Here is a 10,754-nt window from a genome sequence, read left to right as displayed (position 1 = left end):
CAGGCAGAATGTTCCAGAACTTTTAAGCTTGAAAACCACTAATATCTGTGCCAAGTTGCAACTACTGTTTTCTACCAGTCAGGATTTAGGGATAGGGGACTTCTTAGGAACACGTCTTTGTGGTACATGTATCCTGTTCCCATTGGCTGGATTATTCAGCTGAGGTGGAGTGAGTTGCCTGGCATTCATGTCTCTACTTGCCAACCAGGATGTCAGTTACCCGCATGCAGGTGTCTCTTTCTGCTAAATGGGATATCAGTTACCCAGGGAGGTCTTGAGAACTTAAATTTGATTTGACCCCTGTTCAAAATGGTTTCAGTTTGGTTCCTTTTTACAACTGCTAATTTTGTTACCTTGGCAAGATGTAGAGTCGTGCATGAGGAACCTCTGGGCACAGCTGTGAGGCACCTTCTTAGGTTATTTGGAACAGGAAGCCACACCCCAAATAGGGGATCTTACCTTGCATCTCCTTTCTGAGCTACCTATGCTGTTGCTGCCACCACTGCTGCTGCCACCACTGCTGTCCTTCCCTGACATCGTGACCCAGATTGTTCTGCCTTCCAACGTGGAGTGAAGACCAGTTGTCCTCCAGGAACCCTCTAGGCCTTGAGTACCAGAATGGGACTGTGGAGTCACCCAGGCTTACAGGACTGAGACAGACACTGTCAGACTAGCCAGGCTGTGTCATATAAACCAGCCAATCTACAAATCTCTTTTAATACATACTCATTCTGTTGGCTCTGCTCCTCAGGAGAACTCTGACTAGTACAGACAGTATATGTGACTAATTCATGTAGGAAAAAAACATTGCAGCCAGCCAGTGGTTCATACCTTTAGTGCCAGCACTTAGGAGGCAGAAGTAGGCAGATCCCAGTGAGTTCAAGGCCAGCCTGGTCTACAAATAAAGTTCCAGGTCAGCCAGAGTTACAAAACTAAACCCTGTCATTACTCTTAAAGCCATATATATATATATATATATATATATATATATATATATATATATATATATATATATATAAACAAGTACAATATATGCCAAAACAGCTGCTCACATTTATTGTTTATTGTATGTAGGACATTTTTGTCATCTAATTTCTTATTATAGTCCTGTGAAATAAATGCTATTATTGTTCCCTCTTTATGAATGAATAAACTGAAGTACATGATGGTTAAATAAATGGTTTTAGTCAAAGATTAGTAAACGGAAGAGCTGGGATTTGAACTCAGGGAGTGTAACCTGGGAACCTTTGCTTCCATCACAGGTCCTACTTATCCACAATAGTCACGGGTGATGCAGTTTTGATTGAAGACAGTGTTATTTTAATCACTATTTTCTGTCACTTGTCCCACCCAAAAGAATCTGGAAGGTTTCTAACGTCCATATAGAGCTATGCAATTTTTTAAGTAGTGCTGCCCAATAGTTATTTGGGTTAAAACTGTCTGAGAATATGAAAAATTGAGAAAAATATATTTAGTGTTAAGTAGATTAAAACAGAAAAATAACAGAAAGAAGCATACAAATGAAAATATGCTCAATATCATAAGCTCTTAAGTCATATTGCAAAGTTAAAACGTCCACTTATTCGTCATTGATCTCTCTGTGTCCTTAGCTGTAAAATTACAAGTTCCTTTCATTTGTCCAGCGCACATGTACTCTCTGCCTTGAGAATAACTGACACACACAGTCCTTGTGGACAGATGACCACGCTGGCTCTGCCATCTTACCATAAACAGGGAATAAATTTATGTGACAGGACAGTGGGCTCAAGACAGGAATCCCCTCCCCTCCCCTCCCCTCCCCTCCGTCCCCTCTGCTCCCCCCTGCACTCTTTCCCAGTGCTTTCTTCTGTCCCAGGAAACCTGCCTTTAGATTTAATTTCTTCAAGCATCTTCTAAATAACTGTCATCGTTCTTACCTTAGTACTAATTGATGACAATTCCATCCACCTGTGACAGCAGGCGGTGACGTTTTGCTGCAATGATGACAGTAACCACCTGTTATGATGACTGTCAGACAAACTAAAGAGTTGGTACGGGTTTGTTTTTTTTAAAATGTTAAAATGATATCATCCACCTTACAGACTCTGTTGAGGGTTTCATAAGGATAATAAACTTGAAGACACTTAGATATCAGGCACAAAGCAGACGCTTATAATGAATTGTAATGACTGAAGAATTTCTTTGCATGTTTGGGAAGAATGCGCACAGAAATGCTTTTGTTTTGAATGTCCTCTGTTCTTCCATTTAAACTGACATATCTGTTGTGTGATACCTTGTTACTTATTTGCATCTCCATATATCCTTCAAATATTGCAAATAATGTTGCATTCGGGGCTTGGACTTTGAGGTAAGATACAATGTATAAGAGTGAGCAGAAGCCTCTTACGGTTTGTGTGCTAGCCTTTGGTCAACAATACAATAACAACAAGTCATTACCTCAGTAATAGCAGGGATCTTTAGAAGCCCTACAGGTTTGGGGCCATCCCATTCTGAAATTAAAAGTTTCCAGGTGTGTTGGCACAGGCCAGAATCTTCACCATGCTGATAGGCTCTCCTCGGTTGCTCTGACTAGCTCTCTGTTAAAAGTTTCCTGGGCATGCAGGGTGACTCATTCTCCATGAGTTCAAGTGTCCAGAAACTTGCACTGAAGTCCTCACTCACTGAAACCCATATGGCCTGGAGAGCCCTTTTTCCCTCCCGGGTAAATCTGAGTTGAGTGGAGGTGACCCTAACTTTTTTACCATCTTGTGGTTGTAGAAAGTGACTTATTACCACTGGCTGATCCTGTATGGAGGCCTGCTTCCCAGCCTCCCCAGGCAGGGGAGGCAACTTAGACTCCTGATAACTGAGGGTCAATGGGGTGGGAAGAGATAGCAGTAACATTCTGGGAAATTCCAGAAAAAACTCAGCCAACTGATTAGAGGCAGCTCAGCCAACCTCTGAGAAGCAATAGTATCGATCAGGGAAATCCACAAGCATGGCTACTATGCAGTGTCTTAGTTATTATTCTATTGCTATGAAAAGACACTGTGATTAAGGCTACACCTATAAAAGGAATCATCTAATTGGAGGCTTGCTCACAGTTTTAGAGGGTTAGTCCGTGACCATTGTGGTGGGAAGCAGACAGACATGCTGCTGGAGCAGCAGCTGAGAGCTCTGTGTCCTGATCTGTAAGCAGCAGGCAGAGGGGAGTGGCAGGGGGACAGGGGGACAGGGGGACACAGAGAGAGTAACCTGGTGTGAACTTTTGAAATCTCAAAGCGCACTCCCAGGGACACACCACCTCCAACAGGGCTACACCTCCCAATTCTTACCAAACAGTTCCGCTAAGAGGGGACCAAGCACTCTAACTATGAGCCTATGCATTCCCATTCAAACTCCCAGGAGCAATGGCTCTTCACAGCAGGAGAGGCCTTTTCGGGTCCCTTTCACCTACTTGTTTTTGCAGTCTGTGAATTCCTCTTCCCCATCCTTCTCCTTTTTTTTTTTTTCTCCACCTCTTCCGTTCTCCCACCGCACTGAGAGCTTCAGGTACCCAGCCTGCAGGTGCTTTCAGTGCAATTATGATGTGTGTCCCTCTAGTGTAGTGCTGATCCAGGCGGCAAATGGCACAGCAGACCTCTGGGAAGTGTCACTTGTGTGGTTTTCCTCCCCTCATAGTCCTCAAGCCCCCAGGGCTTATCCCCCACCCTTTCTCTATTATCCACATCTCTACAGACTCCGTCCGCTCAGAACACAGAACAGTTTCAAGAGGAAGCCTGGCCCAGCAGGCTTGGAAGTCACTATTACTGGATTCCTCAACAACTTTTTTTTTAATATTTTTATTTTCTATATTCTTTGTTTACATTCCAAATGATTTCCCCTTTCCCGGATCCCCCCTCCCCATATGTCCCATAAACCTTCTTCTCTCCATCCCTTCTCCAATCACCTCTCTCCTTTTTCTCTGTCCTTATATTCCCTTCCAATGCTAGATCAATCCTTTCCAGGATCAGGACCCTCTCCATACTTCTTCATGGGAGTCATTTGTTATGCAATTTGTGCCCTGGGTATTCAGGGCTTCTGGGCTAATTAACCTCAACAACTTTTTAAAATGCTTACAACTCTGCCTATACATCCCAACGCTGATCCCGAGGAGATCTGTATGTGACACTTCCATTAAACGCTGATCCCGAGGAGATCTGTATGTGACACTTCCATTAAACTGTACCATTGAGTGGGGGAAGCACGGATACAATGGTGAAATAGTAGCTTCTAGGGACTGTACTCTATTGAAACATCAAAATGGAAACTGATTTCCCATCCCTTAAGTAATTCCCCGATCGAAAGCCAGAGCACATTGCAGATGGGCGTCTCCAGACCCAAGACATCTCTCCAAAACCACAGTTCCCTTCCAGCCCATCAGTGGAAATGAGAAAAACACAAAACACATGCCTGGTGAGCAGCCTGCCCCAGGAGGAGCCCGACCCCCTCAGATTTTCCCTAACGACGCGGAAAACAAGTATTCAACACAGAGAGTGGATCCACGGAGGAAGGGCACAGTCCCAGACAGCTCTGATTACTTCCAGCTCGGAGGGAAACTCGAGACCATCATCTTAAAGGCCAGTGCTGAAAGCAGCCAGTCACCACCAAGCAGAAACGTCAAACCAGCACATTGTCTTTGCAGGACAGGGTGAGGCTTATCACGTTCTCTGGGTTTGCTGATAAGAACAAATACGCAGCCACTTTGCCTCAAGTCTAATAGTAATATATTATCTTTCTTTTCCCAAATATAATACTGGCAATAAAATAATGGGATTAGTGATTAATGACAGCTTGAATCATATCTCAGTAGGTCTCACAATTACCTTAGCAGCGGAGAACTCCTGCAATCTACATTCTATATTCTGTAACAGCCTTGGACATTTTTCATTCATTCAAAGGTCCCTTTATCTCCCTAAGAAAAGTACCCAGAAAACTGTCATTGCCCCGTTTGTGTTTCCATTGTACCAAACACTGGCCTCTTGTTCTCGTAATGTCCCATGAACATTCTTCTGAGCATGCCTGTGTCACCTGCTGGATCACAAGCCTTCTGAGGATTTGAAGTGTATCTTATTCCCAATTGTGAGAGTCTCAAACACACAGGAGACAAATATCTGTTCACTATGTGTTTGTGGAGAGTGGAGCTTTATTACTTAGATGTCCTTGTTCCAATAATGGCACTTTACAAATAATTCATTTGTTTCCATCTCTGTGCAGGAAGTTAATGATAGAGCCTCCTTCACGGGTCACTGAGTGTCTTCTTAGTGTTCAGTGCGCACTCACTGAGGCCATTGCTGTTGCTATGGCCGCTGTTGCCAGGCAGCACTAGACATCACTCAGGATGCTGGAAGAAGGGCTACCTGAGATCAGGGTCCTTGTAAACAGAGCCTCTGCAAGCAGAGAACTCAGCCAGATCTATGACATGTGGCACACGGACAAGAGAATGATATCTCCGGGCTCTGTTACCCAGGAATGAAGCTTGGACTGTGTGTGTGTTCGCATGTTAAGAGTTTTGACTTTATTTAACCTTCCTATGTGGGACAGAGAAGTTATTTTATCATTCTAATTCTTAAAGAGGAGGAACATGAGACAGAGGTTAAGTTGCCAAGGATTATGCTCTTGTAGGTGAGTCACTGGCTCCAGATGCCCTGAGTTTGTTTCAAGTGGTAACAGAACAAACAAACCACAGGACTGTCATTAAATGTTTCGGAGAGGGCCTGGGTTATTCAGCCTCTCTCCTGTTCCCATGCCCACCTGCCCTCAGTCCACCACAACACCTAGCCTATTTTTTCTTCCCAGGAAGATCCATGCATCTCCTCTTGAGCCCTCCTTGTTACTTAGCCCCCCCCCCTCTCTCTCCCTCTCCCTCTTCCTCTCCCTCTCCCTCTCCCTCCCCCTCTCTCTCTCTCTCTCTCTCTCTCTCTCTCTCTCTCTCTGTGTGTGTGTGAGACTCCTAACAGAGGAAGTAGGAGCTGTTTCTGACGCTTTTGCCTGCCTTGAAGACCCTTGCCCTCCTATTGAGTTTCTTTGCCCAGTCTTATTACAAAGAGAGGTGCCTAATCATGTTGTAACTTGATATGCCGTGTTTGGTTGATAGCCCTGGGAAGTCTGTCCATTTCTGAGAGGAAATGGAGGAGTGGATGAGAAAGAAAGAGGTGGCAGGGCTGGGGTGGGGGGTAGACTGGGAGGAGAAGAGGGAGGGGAAATTGTGGTTGGGAATGTAATATATGAGAGAATAAATTAATAAAAAAAAGTTTCCTGGAGTAGCACCCAATTCATCCCCTAAGCCACCATAGCCCCAGATCCTCAGCCTGTGTTACTATTGCGGGACCAGGAACAGTGATTCCCCAAACCTTGTGGTTGTTAAGGTTTCCTCCATCCATCAGCAGATGCACTGGAAATACTTCTGTGAGGTACGGAATACAATTTCTTTTTTAAAAGACCATAAACCAAACCATTATTAGATATTATGCAGTCATAATAAAATGCTAATGCATGAAATTCCCCCTAGCAGTTTCTGTCAAAATTGTTACTACATCCAGCTACAAAACATAAATGAGGGGGTCTCAATATATTATAACCCACCACTAGTCACAGATCTTTGTTAAATAGACATGAAAATAACCAGGTGTCTTTAACTTTCATCAGAGTTGTGTGAGGGAAGTTGCTCGTGGCCTCTGGTAAGCAGAAGCAGAGGAAGCTGCCACCATCCCTACAGTGTACAGGATAGCCCCGGACATGGAGGAAGTATCCAGGCTCAATGCCAGTCGGGTCAAAGCTGAGTGTATGGGAAGTTGCATTTTCCATTAGACAACAAGCAATGTCTCTCGGCTCACCCTGGACCCAAACCAAAGTGACCAACATTTCCATGTCAGAAGCCTGTGGTGGTGACCTCCAGCTCTATTCACAATATATTGGCAAAGTCGGGTTGGCCGAAAATAGGCAGGTCAGAGGTGCGGAAAAGTAATGGTATCACTTTTAAAATCCTGCGCTAATGGCTAATTTAATATTCTGAGTAGTCGAGCTATTTGTAAGGTCTGTACCTCCTCCCTGGAGGGGGCGCAGGGCCAGCCGCTAATGATTCCTTAGCTGTCTTTACTTAGTAACGATAGCAGCAGCCACCATAGCTGGACATCTGCTCACTGCCTGATATGAATCACTCAGCACTGTGCTGTTGTTATCCCGGGGCTGTGACCTCTCTTGGGTGGAGACGCGCCCCAAGTGATAGGAAACAGGAAGCAGCGCCACCTGGCGGACTCTGTCAGAAGCGTGTAGGAGAGTCCGCTCAGGAAGTCTCAGTTCAGTGCAAGGGATCGCCAGCGGTCTGTCAGGCCTGCGCAGTTCTCTGACAGCTCCTGCTTGTTAGGTCCCAAAGAAACCAGGACAAATGACTAGTTGAAGTGCCCATTTAATTCACAAAAGCGGATGCCAGGCTCTCTTAGCATCTCTCAGTACCACTGCCACCTCCCACCTGTCCAGCCCTTGCATAGTTGTTCTGGTTCCTATATAACCCACCCATTTTGACCTCTCGCCTTCTTGGTTACTCTTTGTACTCTTGGCCTCTTGGTTCTTCTTCGTCTCCTGGCCCCTCTCTTGCTCCTCTCTCTTCTTCCTCTCTTGCTCTCTCTCCCCTCTTTCCTCTCTGCGGGCCATGTTCCATCCGCACTCTTCCAGATAGATGCCTCTGGTTCTTCTTTCGCTCATATGCACACAAAAACCTTCTCTTCGGCCACACCTAGGAGGGATCTTGTTCTTGTTTTCATTTACTACCCTCAAGGAATTTGCAAAGACAAATAAATTATACTGTTCTACTTCATGAATGCTCAAATTTAGAGACAGCTCCCCTCGCCCCGCCCAGGTATAATTAGATGTCCGTTTTTTCTCAACGAATCAGGGGCGGGGACTGTGCTTTAAGGAACGACATTTAGTCCCGGGCCTAAGGTTGGGAACCCTGCCTTATGTGGCAGTGAAGGAGGCCAGTGTCAGGAAAAGCCACTGAGACAGAGTTTAGTGACCTTCTCAGACCTAGCCTTTCAGATGGGTTTTGGCCCGGAAGACAGACATTTTTTTCATCTGGGTCTTGGATCCCAATAGGAAAGGCATTTGTTGCCACTAAATAAGACACTTTCCATACTTGGACTTGCTGGTTGACGTAGTGTTAGTCACTTCCAGACGCCTGTCCTTTGTGAATCCCCGTGCCCTGGGTGAGCATTGATGGCTACCCTTGTTCACAGAATTGATAGCATAGCCCTCCGCCCAGGTTTGGAGACAGCCTGCTGTGGAGAAAGCTGTTTCAGACCCAGGATTCAGGACTGACAGTTTTCACCAGGACGGAAGAAGCTCAGGCTGTGAGGGGCCAGAGCTGAACTGGCTTCTCAAACTTTCTGAAGAGCTTTTGCATCTTTGGGGTCCACTGCTTTGCCCAGGTCCAAAAGAGACAACGGCGAGATGGCGCCCTCAAGCGGCCTCACAGGGTCATGACTCTATCAGGTTCCTTTTTTATCCTACCAGGTCCCTGTTTCATTGTTCTGTGGAGACCAGGAGAGCTTCTTACCACACACGTTGGTTGACTGTAACATGTAGGTAACAGCAGGAATCTAGCAACATCAAGTAGTTTATGGTCGTTTTAAAATCGTGTATAAAATAGTTTTAAAATAGTGAACAAGGAGATAAGAATGGGTTGATTTGCATTTTTCTACATGATGACCATCAGTTGAACCAGCACCATTTGTTTAAAATGCCGTCTTTTTCCACTGGATGCTTTTATCTCCTTTGTCAAAGATCAAGTAACCATAGGTGCCTGGGTTCATTTCTGGGTCTTCAATTCTATTCCATAGATCAAGGTGTCTGTCACTGTACCAGTACCAAAGAGTTTTAATCAGGATTTCTCTGTAGTACAGCCTGAGGTCAGGGATGGTGATTCCCCCAGAAGTTCTTTTATTGTTGAGAATAGTTTTCACTATCCTGGGTTTTTTGTTATTTCAAATTAATTTGCAAATTGATATTTCTAACCCTATGAAGAATTGATTTGGAATTTTGATGGGGATTGCATTGAATCTGTAGATTGCTTTTGGCAAGATGGCCATTTTTACTATATTAATCCTGCCAATCCATGAGCATGGGAGATATTTCCATCTTCTGAGATCTTCTTCAATTTCTTTCTTCAAAGACTTAAAGTTCTTGTCATACAGATCTTTCACTTGCTTGGTTAGAGTCATACCAAGGAATTTTATATTACTTGTGACTATTGTGAAAGGTATTGTTTCCCTAATTTCTTTCTCAGCCTGTTTATCCTTTGAGTAGAGGAAGGCTACTGATTTGTTTGAGTTAATTTTATATCAGCCACTTTGCTGAAGTTGTTTATCAGCTTTAGGAGTTCTCAGGTGGAATTTTTGGGGTTAGTTAAGTATATGATCATATCATCTGCAAATATTGATATTTTGATTTTTTCCTTTCCAATTTGTATCCTTTAGCCCATATACAGTCACCAAACCGCAACACTATTGTGGATGCCAAGAAGTACTTGCTGAAAGGAGCCTGATATGGTTGTCTCCTGAAAGGCCCTGCCAGAGCCTTACAAATACAGAGTCAGATGCTCACAGCCAACCATTGGACTGAGTACCTGGTCTCCAATGGAGGAGTTAGAGAAAGGACTGAAGGAGCTGAAGGGGTTTGCAACCTCATAGGAAGAACAACAATATCAACCAACCAGATCCCCCCCCAGAGCTCCCAGGGACAAAGCCATCAAAAGGAGTACACATGGCTCCAGCTAAATATGTAGCGGAGGATTGCCTTGTTGGGTGTCAATGGGAGGAGAGGTCCTTGGTCCTATGAAGGCTTGATAGACGCCCCAGTGTAAGGTAATCAAAGGCGGGGAGTTGTGAGTGGGGTGGATGAAGGAACACTCTCATAAAAGCAGGGCGAGGGAGGATGGGATAGGGGGTTTCTGGGAGGGGGTCAGACTGGGAAAGGGTATAACATTTGAAATGTAAATAAAGAAAATATCCAATAAAAAGAAAAAGTCCAGAGTGAAGAAATTAATAATAAATAATTTTTCTAATGCCTGTCTAACCAAACTATTCTAGAATATAAAAGTTGCTTATTCATAAGAAAAAATGTTTCTTTTAACTTTAAAAGAAGAGAGCGCTGGCAATGGTGACCCACGCCTTTAATCTCAGCACATGAGAGGCAGAGCAGGGAGGATTTCTGAGTTTAAGGCCAGCTTGATCTCCATGGATGTTCCAAGCCACTGTGATTTGATTCATTTCACTGCCGAGAAAATAACCAGTTAGTAAAAATAATCTAGGTGAACTCTTTGCTTCTTTGTTTTAGGCAGGGTCTCACATAAACCCAAGCTGAAACACTGAAAATGTCTCGAAAGGGAGGAGGAGGAGGGGCCTGGAGAGATGAGTGGGTAAGACCCTTGCCGGGCAAGCATGAGGGCTGGTGGTCAGACTCCCAAAGCCTGCACGATCAGGAGAAAGCAGTCCCCTAGATCAGGGGGCCCCGTGTTCAAGTACAAGACCACGCCTGAACATCTGAGATGGAAGGGAATGAGGCAGATGCCTGTCATCATACTCTGGCCTGCACATGCACAGGGACACACATGGAGTCAGCACATACGCCTGCGTCAGCGCCCATACACATACTAATGCATATGCACACTGTATGCACACTGTACCCACATACAAAGAAGACAAGTTCATGTGTTCACTAGTACAACATTCTCGGCAGCC

This window comes from Apodemus sylvaticus, chromosome 4 (assembly GCF_947179515.1).
Source record: "Apodemus sylvaticus chromosome 4, mApoSyl1.1, whole genome shotgun sequence".
Taxonomy (NCBI): Eukaryota; Metazoa; Chordata; class Mammalia; order Rodentia; family Muridae; genus Apodemus; species Apodemus sylvaticus.
This window is presented reverse-complemented; position numbering follows the sequence as displayed.